Source organism: Coloeus monedula, assembly GCF_965178545.1.
Source record: "Coloeus monedula genome assembly, chromosome: 17".
Classification (NCBI taxonomy): domain Eukaryota; kingdom Metazoa; phylum Chordata; class Aves; order Passeriformes; family Corvidae; genus Coloeus; species Coloeus monedula.
This window is the reverse complement of record NC_138797.1, coordinates 3,822,060-3,840,748: the sequence shown is the minus strand read 5'-3', so window position 1 is coordinate 3,840,748 and position 18,689 is coordinate 3,822,060.

Sequence of the window (18,689 nt, the reverse complement as noted above, 5' to 3'; positions counted from 1 at the left end):
CTAACTGCTGGCTAGTGTGTGGAATGCAAGCTTTGGGATCCTTATGGAAAGGCAAATCAGGGAGGCTTGGACAGCTGACAGCAAGACCTCTCTCTGCAAGACCTGAATTCTGGAAAAGTGGAAGCAGCAGCCATGTTCTGCCTTGGAGCAGCAGGTGCTGGAGACCGGCCTCACAGCATCCCTGGATTCCTGCTGCTGCTCTGCTACCTCAGGAACAGCTTTGTGAAGGTTCCTGCAAGCCTTTAGCCTCCCTCCTGGCTTTCCCCAGGGGCTGGAGTGTCCCCCTGGGCTGGAGGAGGGGGGAGGGTGTGGTGCAGTGGGGTGACCTGTGCCTGGAGCCCCTTGCTCCCCATGGGCCTGCTTTGTCCTGCCATGGCTCCAGCGCGGCCTCTCCCACAACTGTGGGAACCTAAAATGCTCCCTCTTCCAATAAATGATGGTGCTCACATCCCTTGGACTCTGCCTCTGCCTCACAGCCCTCGGGGAAGGCAGAGAAGTGCTGGGTTTTGTGTGGGCTCTTTGCTGGCAAGTTGTTGAATTCCTGTTGGCTTCTCAGCACGGGGGAGAAGGGACATTCCTCCAGCACACACTCTTGGTAGTTTCATCAGCTGTTCAGAAGTTTGGGCTACTTTATGGGCAGGTGCCACAGTGTGTTGGAGCTCGGGGTGGCTGGGATCCCTGCAGTGGTGCAGGGGTGGATGGAGGCTGGAGAAAGAGCAGCAGAAGTGTGTGATGTAGCAGAGCCTTTCTGTTCCCTTTCCTGTGAATGCTAAAGTTGCATCCATGTAGCTGTTCCAGTGTGGGAACAGTAGCACTGCCCTGTTTTGAGGCAGCCAAGGATGAAATGTGGCGATCTTAGCAACATATTAACTTTGCAATTGGAAAGGTGTTGGAAAAACTGAGGAGCAGCTCAGCAGCACAGGAAGAGCTTTTTGGGTGAGCTGTGCTGTGCTTTCCTTGGCAAAAGCTGTCCTGCCAGGTCTGCCTCTGGCTGGGGGTGTGCACACAGCAAAGATGTACCCACCCCAGGGTGCAAAACCAGAGCTGGGCTGCACAAACCTCGCTTCAGGTTGTGGCTTATGCTGGAAATAGAGTCAAACAATCCTTACTGACAAACTTGTTAATAAAACCTTGGATCCTGGGAAATGAGGGAGGTTTAGAAACCCAGCTTATTTTTCATTTTTACAAGCTTGGGGCCAGAGCAAATCCATGAAGTAATTTTTATTTCTGTTTCTCAGTGTTGTAGTGTTTGCTTTGGAAAGATGGCTGGGAGCACTTGTCTGGAAGCCTGGCTTTAGCTGCTCCCATTCTGGTGTTATTTTAAGAGAAATTGTCATAAACCTATCCCTGTCTGCTCGGCCTTTGCTGGGCTCAGCTGGTCCTGCGCTGTGTGGCTGTACAAACCCAAGCCTGGAATTGCAATTCCTTCCTGGAGCTGACACGAGCTGGGAGCTCTGAGCAGGCAGGGGCTGCTGGAGGATAAATCATGGTGTGAGCCTGGCACCTCTGTTTGAGAGCTGTGCCCAAATTAAAGGAGGAGGAGGCTGAGAATATTAACTGCTTCTCTGAGGCTGCAAATCCAGGCAGTTCTGCATTGCAGAACATTTGTGGGGAAAGATTGAGGGGCAGAAAAATACCAAGGCCTAGCATAGTGGGTAAAAAGACAATTAGCTTTTAATTTGAAAATGATGCTCCTTCTAGTGTGGAGGTTGCCAGCCTGGCTTGATTGTCCTGGGGCCCAGGAATAGACATTGTTCTACAGGTGGGGTAAAAAAGGTTGCACTGGCTTTGTTTTTCCTGTTAGTTTGGATGCTCTGCTTTCTTCCAGTAAAAGTTTCATAGAGGTTGAACTTCCTGCTGGCTGTGGAGCTCCTGGCCTGGAGCTGGAGACCTTGAGAGGGAGTTTTGGTGGAGACCCCTCTCAGTCCAAGGCTCCCTGTCCCTGACTGATGTCCCTGTGAAGCCTCACACAGCCTTCTCAGGCTGCCCAACCTTCATTCACAAAGGGAAATCTGGATGTTTAATTTAGCTTTAAATGAAAAACCAGGATCAAAGTGTTCCAGGAGCATGGGCTGTGTGTGGGAGGAATCCACTCCCATGGCCCAACTTGCTGCACAAACCCCTTGTTGCTGCTTGATTTTAAAGTTTATCTTTCGGTATTTTGCATTCCACAACAGAGCAGATGACTCCCTGTTTGAGTCCAGACATGGAAAAAGGATTGATTCTTACCAGGAGTGGGAAGGGAATAGCACAGCTGGAGCTCCTGGGTCATGGCAGTGCCCTGACTGCTAACAGGATGTTGTTTCCAGCTGGGATAGGCCTTAAAGAAGCTGGGGAAAGCAAAAATAATAGGGCAAGGAGATGAAAAAAGGACATCCATGGTTTTTTATTGGCAAGTCTGGCTTTGAAATGGAGGCTGGTGGGGCTGAGGAGTGCTGAGCTCACACAGCTCCATGGTCAGCAGTGTGGGAGCTGCTGTGCTGTGTGTCCCTCCAAGGGCTCTCAGCTGCTGGGCTCCTTCCTGCTGCTTGAAGGGATTTCACAGCTTTTTTATCTCGTTTTCACAGCTAATTCTGCTAAAGCCTGTGCAAACAGCAGGTTGCTCACAGGGGCCTGTGGCTCCACACCCTTGGGGAGAGAGATCTGACCGTGGAGGAATACAAATGGTGAACAGTGTAATTCCTCGTATTTTGGGCATTTCTTGCATCTGAAGGAAAAACAAGAAAAAGACAGCTGATGGGGCTCAGCTGGGGAACAGGGTACAAGGCCAGCCTTGGCAAAGCAAGGGCTCTGTGGGCACGGGATCCACGGTTTGTGCTCCACGGCTTTGGTGTTCCCCAGGTGTTGGCAGCTGCGGCAGGACATGCTGCTGACCTGGCTGCAATTCCTGCTGCAAGCCAGCCTTGCCCTGCTGCCCTTTGGTAGTTCCTCATTAACAGGTGTGGTGGCACAGAGCAGAGGAAATTCTCCATTAGAGGGTCATTAGTAGCTAAATATTAGTTGGTTACACCTCAGTGCAGGGAAGAACCCTGTGAGGAGTGCAAGGGGATGCTGAGGTTGGTGTGGGGTGTCCAGGGTTTCTGCTTTGCCAAAAAACGCTTTGATCCCGGGGATTACTGACCAGCAGAGTGCCTCCTCTCCTGCCTTTGCTTATGGTATTCATTAAGTAGTAGCTCAGCAATAACCTTGTAAAATTTCCCATGTGCTTGTTTTGACACTAACCTGTGGGCTTAGAGGTTTGGGAAATTAAAAGGATGATTTTAGCTGAGCAGACTTGTGCTGAGGATTAGCTGAGCAGCTCCTGGGTTTTGAAGAGATGGAGACCACTTGTGCTAACAGCTGGCTGCAGCTGGATGGGAAAACAACTGAGCTTTGGAAACCTAAAATCCTGCCTGCCCCTGTTTCTGGAGTGAGAAAACTGCAGTTCTTCATCTCTGCCTGAACAGAATAATCAAATATTAAAATATGGTACTAGGTCAGGGGAAAATATTTGCTGTGGAAACCAAAGGGTTCAGGGTGAGGAAATAAATGTTCTCACTGGAAAAATGTTAGGAATCAGAAATTTCAGGGAGTTAAAACCCCTGCTGGGAAAAGACTTGGCAAAACTACCCAGGGGGCAAGCACAGGCTCACCTCCCCTGGCCATGGGCAGCCTCTGGCCTGTACAAGGGTAGCTGGCAGTGGCCAAAATCACCACCTGGGTCATGTGTGACCTGGTGACCTAATAGCTTGTGAGAGGCAAATCTAATACTTTATAGTGGGTTTGTGTTTGTAAATGCATTAGCTTTGGTTTTGTTTTGTTTTCCCAAGACACTAAATAGATGCTGTGGGAAATAAATTGATGTTGCATTCCTAATCCCTGCTAGAGTTTTTCAAAATTTGTTCCGTTTTGGAAATCTCACCCAAAGGTTTGGCTTTGAGCAAGGCAGCTGGCCCAGGGAGTGGGATGCCTTGTACTACAGTGATGTCTTTAAAGATGGGATTTGGGGTTTTTAAGGGGTTTTTGGTGCTACTGTGCTGTGCCCAGTCCTGAGTTCAGCCAGGGGCACTGGGCTGCTGAAAGTGCCTAAGTCAGTCGATTAGGGAAGGGAGAGCCCAGTGTCTGGCTGTGGAAATAAAGCCAGTTATCTGTAATTGTACAGCAGGTAACAGGTGCCAAAATTGCTGTCAGATCTGCAGAAAAGGACCAGATAAGAGGAAAAAAATAAAAAATAATAACTTTAGATTAAATTCTGCTGATGTACTCATCTATTCCCAGGGTCAGTGTAAATCGAGGTTTGAATTAAGCGAAAACAGCCCAGTTAATGTCTAAATCTGCCATTTCTCAGGCCCTGCAGAAGCAGACAAACACAAAATCAATATTTGCTCTAACTGTTGCTAAGTTTTCTTTACAGATTAATTTCTGCCTAATAATCCCTGCAGCTCTCTGGAGCCCTCTCTGCTGTGGTTTCTATCCTGCCCTGGGGTTTCCTCCCAGCCCATCATCCTGGGCTGTTGCGGCCAAGGGGATGTGTGAGGACCCTGCCTGACCCCTCCTGCAAAGCCCACCCTGCTCTGCCTTCAGGGGAGCACCCAGCATCCTTCCATCGCAAGGAAGGAAATCCTTTCCCCCTCTCTGGATGCCAGGAACCTTTTTTCCAAGTCCCACGCCGTGGAAATGGAGCTGGATTAACACCCAGCTCTACACTTTGGACCCGTGTCGAGCCAGGAGATCGTTTTGTCCCTTTAATTAGAGTTATTTCTGGTTTGAAGGATTATTCTCCGCTCCTGCCACTAAGCGGGAGTGTTGCCACGCCGTGGAGCAGCTGGATGAGCCCGAAGCAGCGCGTCCTTTCCCTCCTGGAGCGGCTGGGAAAGGCAGGAGTGAAGCAGGGATCGCCACAGCAACACCCAGGGCAGGGCAAACACCCTCCTGTTCGGGATCAAAGGGGGAGCGACACAAACTTCAGACCCATCTTGGGCAATAAGCGCAAACATCAGCCTTTGTCACCACACGGCTTTGGCGTGGGCCAAGAAGCACCGGTTGATCCACGAGGCCCCAGGAGGATGGAAACTGGTGAAGAGTAGGGAGGGCATGGTGAGGATGTAGGTGGGTGGAAGGACTCTTGGCAGTCTGATGAAATGAGCTTCCCTGCTACGGGAAGGAGCGGATCAAGAAGAGGAGAAATGCCCCAAAACTGCCAGTGGAAAGGGTCCCTCCCTGCCTGCAGAAGAGAGTTAAAAATGGGGCTGAGAGGCTCATTGGGGTAGGGCAGTTCAGGATCTCTGCTTCTGGCAGCTTTCATGTGGGCTGATGCTTGTGTCATCCCTGATGTGCTCCAGCTGACCTCAAGGTCATTCCCCTGCCCTGTGAGAGACATAAAAGGTGTGTGCAGTTCAGACCTTTCCCTCCTTAGAACCCCAGTCCCTCTGCCTATGAACTGCAGATAACCCCCTTCCATCTTTTTTTTACCTCTCCCTGCACAGGGTTTTGGCATCTACATCCACAGATGCCAAACACTCTTGTTTATGGCTTACTGTGGTTAGAATTGTGAGTTTTCTTTAAAAAGATATTCTCCTTTCAGTTTCTTACTTCACTTCAAATGTCATCCTTTTTCTCTTCTTTTTTCAGGGCCACCCAGGGATTTTATTCACAGAATTGGAATGAGCTGCAGAAGGGATAAAGATCATTCATGGGAACCTTGAAAGAATTGTCTGAGCTCTATGAAACGAAGCTTAAAAATAAAACAGGGAGGTGAAGCACAGGCTCCAGCACGAACTCCTTATAAATACTGGTCCATGAAATCAAGAGCTCTTCCCAGCATGCTGGATGGCCTGCACGGGCAGGAGCTGCTGTATCCATTTCAGGAGTGGGTAAATAGGAGCACAGCCCTAGAGCAGGGACATGCAGGAGGCTGGAAAACCTTCCAGCTCTTGGTTTGTGCTGCTTCCTCCTGGGTAAAGGGACAGGTGAGCTCTGCTGGGTGTGGGTTCAGAGCTGTGGCACTGGCAGGAAACGCTGCTCCTGGGGAAGGAGAGGGGAGGAGGAACAGGAGGAAAAAGCTGTAATCCTTTGCTGCCTTCAGGCACAGCTCATGGTGCTTTTGGTGCTGGTGTCAAAGGAAGGGCCCTGCTTTGCCTCCCACCTCATGGGGACCCCCTGGCCAAAGCCCTGGGGCTGATCATTCCTGGCCCTCAGCCTCTGTCCAGACTGGTGTTTATGGCTCTTGTATCCTCCCACCACATCAACAAAATTCTTACAAAGCACTTTCCTCCAGACAGCTATTTGCCAGGTCAAACCCAGCCAGACTCCACCAAAGCTGTGAAATCCTGAGGAGGAAGGCCTGATCTGGTGTTGTGCTGGCTCTCTGTGCCCAGGCAGAGGCTGTGACCCGAGGGAGGATGGCTTGTTGAGCTGTAAATGCCTGGGAGATGCTCTCTGGGTGCTCTCTGTCAGCTGTCCCCATGCAGCTACCCCGGTTTTGGGGTCAGGAAGGGGATTCACACGTAGTATTTATGTCAAAAAAAGCCACTCTGAAGCATAACGTTTGTGTATTTCTTCCTGTTGCCTTCCCGGGGTAAGTGACCTCGAGAGGTGTCTTTGAAGATAAAATGAAGGGAGGTGAGCATTTTTCTGTTTGATAAAAGGCCGTGCTGTGTCTGTCGTGGGTGTTTTGAGCATTCTGTGGCTGGCTGGAGACCTGCTGAATTTCCTCTGTTATCAGGACAAGCCACATTGAAATGCAAAACTTTCTCCATCTCCCTCCTATCTTTTCAAGATTCCAGTTGGGGGTTTCACTGGTGCCCATCTGACTCTGGCCTGACCGTTCTCCTCTCCTGCCTCTGTGGGCACAGCACTGGGCCAGGGATGATTCCAGGACATCAGAACAACTTTGGGAGATGGAGAAGGAGCCAGGTCAGGGTGGGAAGCTGGTGAGAGCACAGTGGGAGGGTGCAGTAAGGACAAAGGGCTCCAGCTCTCCATTGGATGGGAAGGCAAAGCTGCTGTTTCTAAGAAAAACTGTTTCTTCTTCCTTCTTCTAGAAAAAAAAAAAAAGCCATTTTAGGTATTGCTGATAAGGAATCAACTGAATTCCTCCTTTCTGGGTCCCCATCTCTGCAGGAGATCACTCAGCTATTCAGCTACAGCTTAGCACACGGGGCTTTTGAAAACATCTTGCTGCAAGTGCCTGGAAAATGCTATCATTTAAATCCATAATAGCTCTGTTAGGAAACATGCCCCAGGCATCCACATCAGCTCGTGGTGGTGCAGTGTGTGTGTCTGGTAGTGCTTCCCATCGCCCAAACCATAAATAATGGGAATCCAACACAGCACCAGCCTGCCTGGGCTTGGAAACAGCTCAGGCCACGGGCCAAAACGTTCTCCAGCGTGCCCAGGGGGGCTCCCAGCCAAGGCTGGGGCTGTGTCACAGAGCCTGGTGTCCTCCCAGATGAGCTGAGTGTCCTCCCATCTGCTGCTGCCAGTGGTTTGCTCATCCAATGCCCCACTGGGGTGTCTCTGTTGGGTGATGGGAGAGGCAAAGAGAAGTGGGAAGGCACCAGTGAGTCTTTTCCTCAGGAAAAAGTAAATTTCTGGAAACAAACCTGGGAGGAAACAGCTGGGTGCCATCAGCTCCGTGACACCCAGACATGTTCGTGGCAGGAGGTGTCAGCAAACCCTGCTTATGCTGAGCTTTTGGTGGCAGTACTAAGGTTAAAGAGGGAGCTCTGTTAGCCCCTCTGCTGATGCCTCTGTCTGTTCTTCTCATAAAATATGGATCTGGGAGATCTGGAAAGCTCTGCTGCAGTTACTGAAATGCTTTTACATCATGTATTGCTCGCTGCTGCCCACACGCTCTTCTGAATAATCATAAGTTTCTTCTATAATTATGTTTATTACATGCTTGCTATGGTGACACACTATCCTGCACTGTCGAGTTCCAAGCTGGAATTCTGCTCTGGCTGAGCAGCTGATTCCTGGGGTGCTGCTGGGGGGTATGGGAGGGAAATCCTTCCATAGCCTTTCTGTCAGGCTCCCCCTGCCCAAGACAGCATCACAGCAGGTAGCACAGAGATTAATAACATGATCATCTTTCTTGTGTGCTTTGGCAAGCAAGCTAATTAATAATGATGGGTCAACAGTTTTTAGGATTTTAGGATTAGCACCAGGTTTAGAGGAGGATCATGTGCATGTCTGAGCTGCAGTGTGCAGATGTGGGCAGGTGTGTGTGGCAGAAATGATGTATGACCCACATATTAAAGTAGTTTTTTTGTCTTTAAAAAAAGAAGTTTATGGATTTAATCCTCTTCCTCCACCACCTGCCCTAGTTTATTCAATCCCTCTTATTTAGGATAAAAATAAGACTTCAGTGTTATCAGGTAACTGACAGCTTTGGGGTGAGATGGCCCAGCCCCCAAAGCCTCGCGTTATTTTATGAACTGCCTGCCTTATGTGCTGCAGGGGTGAGCTACAGCTGAGGAGCTGGGACATCTCATGTCTCAGCAGTCTGACAGAGGCTCTTTGCTGCTTCTCTCCCCTCAGTTTTCCTCCACCCCCGAGGAAGCAGCCCCAGGGCAATGAGCAATGTATGATGGGGGGGGGATGCACTTAGCAGAGCCCTCTGAGGAGCTCCAGGCAGTGAGTGTGGGCTCCCTGCCTGCCCTCCTGGAGCCCAGCTTCCTGCTGGGAGCCCGCCAGCCCAGATACACAGTGCCACGGATAACAACAGGGTAATCAGCCCATAAGCTGCTAATTAAAATATAAGTGTGCTGCAGTGAGAAGGGGCTTGTGTGCTGGACCTTGAAACGCTCTGTTTGCACAGCTGATGAGGCAGTCAATGCTCTGCAGCAGCTCTGTGCTGCATGGACAGAAGTCTGAGGGTCCCCCACTGCTGCAGGCTCCCCAGCCTGCTGGTCCTTGTGTGTCCTGCTTCTCCCTGGTTCATCCCAGCAGCTGCAGCAGAGCTAGGGATAAGGTCTTGGTTCAGATTGTGCCGAAATGGTGTCTAAAGGTGCTGGTTGGTATGCTTGGGGATGAGTGGGGTGACCCATCTGCTGTGGGGAGCAGTGATGGGGTGTGACCCCGTGGGGACAAGGGGGTGGGCAGGCATCTGCAGCCTCTGGTGCCCCTGGTGACTCCTCCCTGCTGTGAGCTGAGGATTTGCTCAGCCCCACATGCCCGTGGAGGTGTTGGGGGGCTTTGGGTTAATCGCTGTTTGCCACAGTGCTTTGAGATCACCTGGAGAGATGCAGTCTCAGGTGCTTTGTGTAATGAGCCAGACCCTGACAGAGCCTTCTCTCCCTGCTGCCTGTCCGTGGGGCGTGAGCAGATCCAACATTTACTCAGGTGGCTGAGTCAAACACGGTCAGTACCTGCTACACACTGCACACAAATTAGGGCTGAGCTGCAACAGTTAATTCCTCTTACAATGAGCACGGAAAGTTAAACAGGGAAGACAGGAATGAGGTGGTTCTATTTTACAGAGACTATTCCTAGGGAAGCTTCTCACCCCCTTCTCTGGGCAGGTGCTGCCCCGCAGACCATGGCTGTTGCTTTGACTCCAGATTTAAAAATGTCCAGCCATTTTCTCCTATTTTTTCCCATCTGCAGACAGCTGTACCTGATCTAAGTGCCTCTTTCTCTCAACCTTTGATAACGAAGCAAAGCCTGAGTGGTAGAAGTTGGTGCTGGGATGAATGTGGTGACAGGAGCCCAGGGTGCTACTGAAGCTTGGTGTGAGTTTTGGGTCTGGGCTGGTCCGGAGCTGAGTGATCCCCAGGGCTGGTGTAGGGCTGTTTTGTGTGATGCTTAGTGCAGTTCTCACAACAACCCCATAGGGCAGAGAAGTAATGTGATATGGGAGAGGTGGGTGTGGGGGTCTGTGCTGGGGATGCTGGATCCCCCCTCTTGAGCTCTAATGGAGCAACACACCCATGCCTCTGTAACTGGACAGAAATTAAGAGTAGGGAAACCCCTGGGGAGGCAAACTTGCTTTTCTGGGAAACATCATCTCCACAGCCAGGCACTGAGAAGCACAGGGTTCCTGGGCTTGGAGGGGGCAGCAATTGCCTTTCCTATCCTTGTTTTCTGAGAAAAGCAGCACTGGCGTGTGGGAAGAGGTGCCCCAGCTTTGTTTTTATTTGCTGAAGAAGGGATTTTCCAGCAGCTGCATACTTAATGGCTTTCTAGGGCCATTCATTAACCTGCCGAGTCGACCAGCAAACCCAGAGCAATGATTCTACCTGCTTGCCATGACGTCTCTTTTTACCCCAATAAACCTTCCCACTCCTTCCAGCTCAGCTGATGAATCTGCCCTGAGATGCAGGGAAGGGTATCTCCAGAACAATGAATCCATGTCAAGAGATTTGTGAGCAGCCAGCCAAACAATTCCAGACAGAGACACGAGAAAGAACATCATTCCCGAAAGCACTGCATTATTGATTAAGCATTTGTGATCCGTAAAACACAGTAAAATCATGGGGCTGGCTGCAGAATGAATTCCACCAAAAAAAAAGGTCGTCTTTTACTGTCTCTGGTCCTCAAGGACGAGGGTAAAGTAAGTTTAGTACCAAGCAGGAATTCATTTGTGTAATAATGGTTTTTGATGACTCGCAAAGGTTATTTTATGATTAGCCATCTAATTATAAAATGGCCAACAATTTCATCTTATCCAAATCTGCATCAGCTAAATTATGAAATGCCCTTGTTTTATGCAAATTCTGGAAATATTGCTTCCTTAACCTCCCAACCCTGCTGTCTGTCACTGCTTGTGTGGAGCATAAATCTCAGGGCAGTGCCAGAGCTGGATTCAGCTGCAAATAAACCAGGGTGGATTGATTCCACGGGGATACCCAGCAGTGATGAACGATGGTGGAGGTGCAGCATGGGGCAGATGGGGGTGTGTAACCCCATGGCACGGTCCCAGCTGGGCTGCCCTGCCTGGGGAGCTGCTGCAGCTGGCACAGGGAGCTCGGAGAGTGTTCCTAGAGGAGGAAGGGTTGATCAATCACTCGAGGGGCTGGAGATGTGAGATGTCCTCGCTCTCAGGATCTGCATGCTCCATCCTTCCTGGTCCTCCGCACCACAGAATGGTTTGGGTTAGAAGGGGCCTGAAAGACCCTCTTGTTCCAACCCCACTGCTGTGGGCAGGGACACTTCTCTTAGCCCAGGTTGCTCAGGGCCCCATCTAGCCTGACCTTGAACATTTCCAGGGATGGGGCAGCCACAGCTTCTCTGCTGAGAACACCCCCTGGTTTCTCTCTGCTTTAATTTCTCTTGGTCAGTTGGCATCAGGAATATTTTCCTCTTGGGTCTGAGGAGCATTGCTGGAAGGTTCTACAGTATTGGGCCATGAAGTACAAATTCCTCCTGTTCTTGTTCTCTCACAGCACTGCAGGGAGCAAGGGCAGGGGAAACTGAGACACAGGTTTGCTGTCCTTCGAGGTGGGCACATCTGAGACTTGGGTGCAGATGGGCAGGGGACTGATCAGAGCTGCTCTACAAACTGTGTGTGTATTTTGTGGCTTCTTTGCTTGGAAGAGATGCTGACTCCTCACGCCTGACCTTTGTGAAGAAGGGATGATAGGAAAACCTTTTATATATTTTTTCCAATTTCATAAATGACAAAGCAAAGGGATTTGTTGTTTCAGGCAATCAGTTACAATTCTCAAAACCAGAACGTTTTGGCTACTCCTGCAGAGGACTCTTCTTCCAAAGAGTGCTACTTTTACCACAGCACCAGAGAGGGAGATACTGAAATAAAACAGTCTGAGCCTGGTGATTGGTGCAGAAAAGGACAGAAACCCCCCATGTGTTCTCCATTCCCCAAATCAGGTGTTTGGGGATCTTTTGGCCACTCTTCGCCTCCCTGTTTAAACAAAGCTTTAACGATGGGTTTGTGCCTGTGTCTCTGGGACAAGCCAGGCCTGAGCGAGCTCCTAAGGAGGAGACGGTGAGAGCAGAGGAACTGCAGCAGGAATTAGGAGCTTGCCTGGGAGACCCTGGCGGGTTTTGAAAGACTTTGGTATGATCCTTGTGAGATCAGCTCATGATCCTGGTGGGGCTCCTGGGAAAGGTGGGGATCTGCCATGGCAGAGACGAGGAACCTCTGTGCTGCAGGCAGGGAGAGCAGCAAAGGAGGAGGAAAAACATCAGGAGAGGAGGAGGAAAGGAGGATTGTGAAGATTAGGTTCAATTAGTTACATGCTCTTTAAACATCAGATCCTATTAAACACTCCTGGGTTAGAACCAGGCCCTATTATATGGTTGCAGCTTCCAGACAAAGTCCCGTTAAGTGGAGCTGCTTTGAAATCCAGGGCCTCAGACACAGCCATTATGGAGATCAGGCCCATTAAATATATTCAGTTTGAAGATTAGGTCTGGTTATACACAGGCAGTTCAAAGCTGGCCTCTAATTAGGCAGAGGCGGTTGGGGAACGGGAGCTTGAGGGGAGAGGGGGACCTGTGGAGCAGCTCCCTGTTCCTCCCTGGTGGGAAGGAGCCTCTGGCCAGCCGTGGGCAGGGTTCTGTTGGTCCTGCCTGTCCATGCTGAATTACCCCAAATGGATTTTCCAGCAGGAAAGGAGCGAGGGTGGTCTTCAGGCTGGTGGAGATGGAGGCTTGAGGCTTCAGAGGTGAACAACAGGGGGCTAAGGGAATATTGCTGGCTGGATCAGGGGCTTGAGAAATCAGGGGAATAACCCTGTGCCCCCCTCAGCTTTCTCTGATTTTGAGATGTGTCCGGCTATAACACCTGAACTCTTTTTTTCTGGAGAGGTGGTGTGTCATGGACATGGGGAGGTAAGCCCTGGATAGCCACAAAGGGCATGGCTGTCCAGCAAGCTGTGGATTGCATGGAAATATGGGCACTCACCTGTCTTCTAGGACCAACAGAGCTGTGCATGGCTTGGCTGGGCTCTGCGGTTTGGGTCCTGGAGGACTCCACTCTCAGCACGAGCCTGCCTTTCCTGCTGGCTGTGAGGGCAGTTTTCCTGCAGGATTGCACAGGTCCTCTGGATTCCTTGTGTGGATGCTTGCCTTGCTAATGGGAATGGCTCAGAAACACATCTCAGGTGAGATGATGGCGACAGAGGTGGCATCCAGTCCAAAGCCCCTGCCCCAAGGCAGCGCTCCCTTCCCTGGGCTCCCGACCCCACCAGTGCCCAGCCCAGTCCTGCAGAGCCGTGGTTGGACTGACTCATTCTCACAGCTGATGTTTTCCCTGCAAAACACCACCGACCATCCCTCCTCATCCCACTTCTCCACAGGTTCTTCACTGCTCCTGCTCTGCTTTCACAGTGTGTGATGCACAGAGGTGTGAGAGCAACAGGGGTCATTTTCTTCCTGATCCCCAAATCAGTGCAGGGCCCTGACATACTCTTACAAACATCACTGGCATCACTGCAATTTATTTCCAGGGGATTTATTTGAAGCTGCTCTTGGTCCTGAGCCTCAGAAGCATCAGATCACTTTTAATTAGTGCTGGGTGCTTTTATCTTTGACGGAGAAAAAGGATTTTGCCATTTGGACTTTGGCATATGAAGTATTAACTTAAATATATATATTTAATTTTGGTATTAAATATTATGTAGCAGCACAGTATTAATATTAAAACTTTAACACAATGTAAATGTCAGAGTGAGTTGTAGTGATAAAACCTAAATGAAATATATTTATAATATACTTATCTCTCTGTTTCACTTGCAATAGCAAAAGATTTTTAAGTCAAAACAGATTTTTTTCACTTTTCAACAGAGTGCTGTTTCTTTGTTCTACAAGAAACCATTCCATTAGAGGCTGTTTTGATTTTCTTTTTTTTATCACTTCTAATCTCATGACTTGAAGACTCAGGGCTTTAATGAGTGCTGAGGCTAAGGCCTGAGGTGATAGATGGTAGTGCTGTCACCTCTCATCCTTGTCTCGTCCTTATCTCCCCTCTCCTGTTTGTTCCTGGGAAGGAGATACGTGTAGCTGGCTCTGGCTGGTGCTCTTGTGGCCCAGGTGGGGACCCACAAGGGCCAGTGGGACAAGTAGCCACTCTGCTGCTCGGACAGGCCAGAGCAATCAAGCAGCTGCTGTCCCTGTGACCTGTGCTGGGCTCGGGTGGCACAGCCCCCCCCAGGGAATTGTTCAAAAGCTGTGGCAAGGAGGGATGCTTGGAATCCTGCCTGGTGCCCATGGTGTGCGTGGTGGCAATGGGATGGAGCTGTCCCCAGGCATGCAGGGAGGCACAAGGGGATGTTCAGAGTTCTTCACAAACAGCGTGAGGCAAAACTGGGGTAGAGAAGCTGCCCTGCCCCAGCCTGGCCCATCTCCTGATGCTGTTTGGCGCTGCTCACTCAGCTCCTCAGCAGGAGAGGGGTGCAAGAGCCTCCTTTCAATTCCCAGCTGTTCTCCTGCCAGGAAGGGTGAAACTTCAGCCCTCCAGGACAGAAGTGGGGAAAAACTGTGGAGGAATCCCTGAGAGACTGTGGGGGAAGGTTGGGGGAATGAGGGGCTGGGGGGTCCCTGCCCTGCCCTCTGTGCTGGCACTGTCTGGGTGATGCTGGAGGGCTGTGGAAATGTGGCTCGGAGTGGGACCATGGTCCCCCAACCCCCCTGGATACCTCTGCCCTACTAACCAGAGATGCCTGGGAGCTGGTCCCAACAAGACAAGCTGGCTGGCCCTGTCCCCATCCTCCTGTGCTTTTGCTGTTCCAGGTGGCTGTGACAGAGGATCCCAGTCCCACAGCAAAGGCCACCAGGACAGGCCTGGAGCTGGAGCTGTGACGTGGGAGCTCGTTGGAGCTGATGGAGCAAGTGCCGAGCAAGCAAATCTCCAGGAGCAACACGTCCATGCATGAGGATCCCTTCTCCTTTCATCCTTTTATCCACAGCCTGTTTTGAAGAAGCAGCAGATGAAAGAGCCCACCACTCACATCAAACCCCCATCAAGTGCATTCAAGGAAATGTTTTTGGCTTTATGGTTTGCTTTGAAGGAACCAGTGGCAAAATGAGCTGGGAAGGCATGAAAGACACCCCAGCTGGGTTAGCTGCATTTCCAGCATCAGAAATTTGTTCTCTGAAGTAATTAAGATGCAGGTATTTGAAAGGATGTACAAGGGCACATCATTAATGTGTACTTTAGCTCAGCTTCTCAGCTTCTGCTGCGCCCCAGGGATAGCTGCAAACTGTCCCAAATTGCCTCTTCCACTCAAAACAAGTTCCAGTCTTTTGGGAACAAAGGTAGAGATGCAGAAACATTCCAAAACTTACCTCTGCATAAACCTTCTGTTTTACCTTCCTTCTCCTTATTGAATGCTATAAATCAGACGTGATGGCTTCCTGTGCCAGGAATGAGACCCTGTCCCAGACAGGTGAGAGAGAGAAGCGGGCTGAGGTCTGGAGGGGCTGGGGACAGGCCCAGGGTGGTGTGGGGGGATGCAGGAGTTGAGGGTTAGCTGGGGTCTCCCACCTCCTAGGAAATTGCTTCCCCTGTATCAGTGGATTTGGGACAGCATTTAATAACGGGGCAGATGGCACATCACGATTGCAAATATCTTAAACAGGGAGACATGGCGATTTCATCTTTTCCTGTGAGTGAGCTGCAAAGCCCAGGCCTCGGGTCTAGATGTGTGAAGGTTAATAAAACCAAATAAAAAATTAATTCCCTTCAGCAGAGATGGCAGCTGATGATGTGCCAGTGATCCCCTCAGAGCAGAGCTGTGCTGCTCAGGCTCCATAGAGCCCCTGGTCTCGTGGCCATGAGGTGCACTTGCAGATGTAGCAAATACCAGCATCTGTTCCCTTCCTGCCCCCCTGCCAGGATGGAACCAGTGCTTTTTGGAGCTCCACAGCTGTTCCTGTTGGTCCCTTCCAGCAGGCAGATGTGCAATCCCTCAGCAGAGAGGATAAGTCGGCAGGTTTAGGATGAAGCAGTGGAAGGGCCTTTTGCTGCAGGGTGTCATTGATCCCAGCTTTCCCATCCTGCTGAGGTATGTATTAGAGGTATGTATGTATGTATTAGAGGTATGTGTATATTCTTTGTGTAAAACTTGTGGAGTAATTTCCCATCCGATGAACACCCTTTGTAGATGCTCTGTGCTCAGCTCTTTCAGTTGGAGACTTGTCCATGGAGGAGGGACTCTGGTCATGCACAGCCTCCAGAGTGCTTTGGAGCACCTGTTGCTGGTTATTCCCAATTTTCCAAATTGTTTTTCCCTACTACTCAACATCAAATCCTGTATGTCTCTTTGGGAGCTCCTGATTCTGATGCAGGGATAATGACGGGTGAAGACCAGGGCTATGGGACTCTGGGGACAGAAGCAGGGCCCAGCAGCACTCAGCACTTGGTTTCTATAGCGTCTCTTTGCTGTAAGAGTAGAGACTAGCAAGTGTGAGGCTGAAATGTGTTGCTGTGTCTGAGGAGGTTTTGTTTATTGCTATGGCTCCCTGTAGGGTGGAAGGAAATACTCCTTGTGGGCAGAGGAACGCTGGTGTGGCACCCATAGCTGTGGGGATTGGCTCACAGCGATGCATTTCATCATTCCTGAAAGGCTGAGGAATATAAGAATCCAAGGGATAGTTGGAGCCTGATTTTTACAGGTGGAAGGGGAGCATTGTACTTTTTACCACTAGCCATAGAGGGGCTGAAAGTAAATTGAAGCCAGAAGCCTAATCTGGTTTTAACAAGCTGGGAAGAGCTGTCAAGGAGTGGTTAGTGGGAGGAGAGGGATGGGACGAGATGCTGGTTGCCCCAGAAATCAAAAAGCAGTCTCTGGGAGCAGGGATTGACCCCAACTTGCCTTGCCACACACACAGGGGGTTTGTGTGCCTGTCCCAGAGCCAACCCACTTCCCTGGGGTGCTGTGTCACTCAGTGGTGTTTCACCCAGCTCCAGACTGAGTTTGGGGGCTGGGCATCCTCCTGCTCTGGGATAACACAGCCTGGTGAGCCACGGCCTGGCTGAAACACCCAGCTAGCAAAACTGCTAATTCCTCTATGGATAGTTTATTTTTTCTTCCCTAGAGCTGATGTAAGTGGTCTCTAGATATCCCTGTGTGGTGGAGGAGAAGGGAGGGCCAAACACTGGAACACAGCTGGGCAGGAACATCAGGGCTGTCTCCAGCTCTGTAGTGGGTGTCTTTGGGGACCCCTGCCACTCCATCTCTGTGGCAGCAGCTGCTATTTCTCCCCCAGCCCAGGCAGGCAGAGGCCCTTCAGAGCAGGCTTGTGCCTGAGCTGTGCTGGTTTGCGGAGCTGATGGGAACTCTGCTGTTAAACTGGAGGCATTTGCGAGCGTGGCTGCCTGGATTTGTAAGGAAATGCTGCTGAGCTGCTGTGCTATCGATTTACACATCACCTGGGCTTTGCAGCCTCGCTCCTCTTCCTTCCCATTTGCTCTGGGGCTCTGCAGGCACACACTGGCAGTGCTGATCCCTCCTTGCCTGGAATGGGGAGTTGTGCTGTGGCTGCAGATGATCCCCCAGGTGAGGCTCAGACCTCGAGGGCAAAGCTCCTTCGTGGACCTCTGGGCAGCACAGCACTGTCCCAGCAAGGAAATCTATTTTCCTCCTTTCAGGTTCAATTTTCCACTGCGCTGGTCCCTAGGAGAGAGGGTACAGCCTCTGAAACCTCTCTGAAGTACCACCTTGGAGTTGTACATGGGCACAGCATTTTTTAAAGAAACTTCCAAGCTTCACCTCTTTGCTGGGTGATGGCATCACTCAGGACATCACCAAGAGGAGGTGTCATAAATGCTGATGACCAAAAAGAGATCACCAAGAAGAAAATCCTTCCTCCAGATGCTGCTTCAGCATCTCTTTCCAGGCTGGCATTCTCTCCAGTCCTCACCCCTTGCCCTGCAGGCGGAGCTGGCAAAGCTGCTGAGCAGCTCAGGGCACTAAGCCGAATGGATAGACTTAATTCTGCTGTCTTGAAACCTCACAGAAGCTGGGGCAGAGTGTGATCACTGCCTGCAGCAAGTCCTCAGAGCTGTCACTGCCCTGTCCCTCAGCCTTGGGGTTGGGTGTTTCACCCAGCACTGCAGCTCCTGGGGCGGCCCAGCCTCACAGACCCATCCAGGTGTGCCCCCTGCCTGCATCAACAAGGCCAGACTCTGCTGGGCAGCAGTTTGACACATGGATGGTGGATACAAAATCCCCTCCTGTTTCTGACTCTGTTTCCCATCCCATTGGGGTGGGTGAGATGCCACAGGACGCGGATTGCTGTTCTCTTCCCACTCAGCTTTGGGGTCCATGTGGCACTCTCAGAGGGGCCACCTGGGGCTTGTTCAGGTGGAAAAGGAACATTTGAGGAACAGGGTGGAAAAACTGATTTTTCCCTTTTATGAGGAAAAAAAGTAAATCCTTAGTGCCGGTGTGAAATGGCATAGAAAAGGAGCTGCCTGGATTACAGCGAGAGAAATACCAATTATATTAAAACGGGGGGGAAAACCAGGAAGGCTTTATCGGGACTATTCTCTGACAAAACTTGCAGCTACAGGCTGTGGACGAAAAGCCTCAGATTTGAATCCACAGAAATACTTTGGCTATAATAATCCTGAGGTATTCAGGCGAAACTCCCGCGGGGTCCAGTGGGAGCCTTGCTTGGGGCCTGGAGGATTTACCTTATCGGTCTTTTGAAAATGTTAAAGAATTTAAAACCCCCGTCTGCCTCCCCCAGAGGAAAAACCCGTGCGTGGCAATGCTGAGGCCTGCGTGCCACGGCGAGAG